This window comes from Mus caroli, chromosome 3, assembly GCF_900094665.2.
Source record: "Mus caroli chromosome 3, CAROLI_EIJ_v1.1, whole genome shotgun sequence".
Classification (NCBI taxonomy): domain Eukaryota; kingdom Metazoa; phylum Chordata; class Mammalia; order Rodentia; family Muridae; genus Mus; species Mus caroli.
Window position 1 is genome coordinate 97,473,578 of NC_034572.1, and position 2,825 is coordinate 97,476,402.

Consider the following 2,825-nt stretch of genomic DNA (forward strand, 5'->3'; position numbering starts at 1 on the left):
GTTTCTGGAGTGTAGCTGAAGCAGAGTTTAGAGGGATTTGTATGGATTTAAATGCTGACAGTAAGACAAACAAACAAACAAACAAACAGGTTGGGGGCTGGAGAGATGGCTCAGTGGTTAAGGGGACTGGCTGCTCTTCCAGAGGACCTGAGTTTGAATCCCAGCAACCATGTGGTGGTTCACATCCATCTGTAACTCTAGTTCCAGGGGATCTGACCCCTCTTCTGACCTCTGTAGGCTTCAGCATGAATATAGCGCACAGACATACATGCAGGCCAAACACCCATACACATAAAATTAAATACATAAATATAAAAAATTAAAATCCCTGCCCCTAGAATCATTGCAAGTGTGGCTGCTATGTCACATGTTGACCACTAGGTGGCAGAGGAGAGACGATGCCTATGCTCTGATTAGTAGCCCAACATTCCCTGAAGAAAGCGACCCTGAGATGACCACCAGTCTTGTTCTACACAGGGTGGAGGCAGACCATACCTGAGATGACCCATGCCAGGTGCCGTAACGCACCATCTTGGCGTAGCACTCCTGAGATCACTCCTGAGGTGACTCTAGACACCCAGACTCCTGGCACCACTAAAAGGAGCAAAGAAATGGTGGAGAGATGGGAGAGAAAGAGAAACAGAAGGATGTGGGCACAGTGAAAAGAGGCAGAGCTGGAGACTCAAGGGTAGTGAAACAGGCTGGTGTGAGTAGCTGATGTGTTAGCCAGTGATGCCACCTGGGACCGTGGTGGGGTCCTGGCCTGTGCTGCCACAGGGGAGCACATCTGGACTGTGGCCTTGTAGCAGCAGGGGTCTGTTACCACCAAAGGCCAGACAGACATCCCTACCACCCAGGGACATGTCTGAGGGTTCTGCAGACCTGGCCCTGCCCCTCACCTGGACATCGTGGAAGAGTTGGCCCTTGGGGGAGTGGGAGCAAAAAGCTGACCCCAGCCCTATGCAGCTGCAGTACTCGGGAGAATGCCCCGTTCATTGCGCACATTGTGGGAGTTGTGAGTGGTCCTCCCACCCCAGGATACTAGCCAGTGTGGGAGACCTGGCCCTACCCTAGTCTCCTATGCAGTGGCTGGAGGAGGGAAAGATACTCTCTTCCCTCCTCACCTCTCTCTATCTGCAGCAGGCAGGAGACCTGAGCCCGGGGCCACGAGAGCAGGAGAGCAGGCCCTACTGCAGCACTCAGAGCAGGCCCTGCTCCTTGCCTGGGCAGCACAGTAGAGCTCACCCTGATGGTGGGGGTAGGGGTGAGCCAGTTTTAAGGACATGAGCTTGGGAGAGCTGCTGGCCCCACCACTTGTCTTCCATGCGAAGGAGAAATGTCTCCCCTCACTCTTGTCCCTTGCCACCGATGGCAGGCAGGAGAACTGGCTCGGAAGTCATCAGAGTGGGAGAGCCGGCTCTTGCCCTGGGCAGCACAGCAGAGCCGGCTCTGGATGCGGTGGTGGTTGCGGGTGATCTGGTTCTGAGGGTGTGAGTGTGGGAGAGCCAGCCCTGCCTCTTGTCTGCTGGGTGGAGGCATGGAAAAGGGAGAGATGCCCTCCTTCCCTCCCTCATCCCTTGCCATCTATGGCAGGCAGGAGAGCTGGCCCCAGGGTCATGAGAGTGGGAGAACTGGCCATGACCCACACTGGCTGTACTACTCAGGAGAGCAGGCCCTGAACCATGCCTGGGCAGCAGGGTAGAGCTGGCCCTAGTGGTCTTTGCTTGTGAGCTAACCTTGAGAGTCTGAGAGCAGGCGAGCCAGAGGGCTGATCAGCTTAGATACCTCCCAGGCCCAGACCCAGGGCTTTGAATTGGCCTGTCCCAACATCCACCCTGTCGATGACCTGCTGGAGTGCAGGAAGGGGCTGGTCCTACAGATCCAAAAATCACAGGATCTCCATGACACAGGGCAACAGCAGGGTATCCAAGAGGAGTCCCAGTGCCCACAGTGCCCCACTCTTTCCCCTGACAACACATACAATAATTTGAATTATATATGAATATCTATTTATATGTATACATGTATATGTTATATATGCCTGTTATGACACACACACACACACACACCCCTGTTTATTATTTGTATATGTCAGTAGACCATAGCTACCTGGAGGCAGGACCATGTCTGTACCACTCAGCTCCATATTCCCCAAATTGAGTTCTCAGTATTGATTTATTGATTTATTGACTATTAAACTTTAGCTACACCCAGTATGACAGTCTCCTGGCTGCCTTTGGGTCAGGATGTAGTACTCTTGACTCTTCTAGCACCATGTCTGCCTGCACACTGCCATGCTTTCTGCCATAATAACAATGGACTAAGCCTCTGAACTGTGAGCCAGCCTCAGTGAAATGTTAGCTTTTATAAGAGTTGCTTTGGTCATGATGTCTCTTCATAGCAATGAAACTCTAAGACAAATGGTGTCCTATAAAGAAAGTAGTGGTGTTCATTTGTCAACCTAACCACGACACAAATGCTTTAACGGAAGGAAGCCATGCCCCACAGGTCTCAGCAGAAGGCTTTTATGAGTTCTTCCCACTGAGAAACACAAGATTTTAGAAAAATGCACATTTACGATGAAAACTTTATTAAAAGTATATTTTAGGGGTCAGGAGAGATGGTTCAGTGTTAGAAGCACTCGCTGCTCTTGCAGAGGACCTGGTTCAGTTCTCAGCACACACACATGGTGGGTTAAGACCGTCTGGAACTCCAGTTCCAGGGATCCTGTACCTCTTTCTTTCTTTCTTTCTTTCTTTCTTTCTTTCTTTCTTTCTTTCTTTCTTTCTTTCTTTCTTTCTTTCTTTCTTTCTCTCTCTCTCTCT

The 2,825-nt window shown here is 50.8% G+C and overlaps 1 pseudogene; it reads left to right on the forward strand.

Moving 5' to 3' along the window:
• The first annotated feature begins 327 nt into the window (after window positions 1–327).
• LOC115030784 lies at window positions 328–429 on the forward strand (annotated as a pseudogene).
• The last annotated feature ends 2,396 nt before the right edge of the window (window positions 430–2,825 follow it).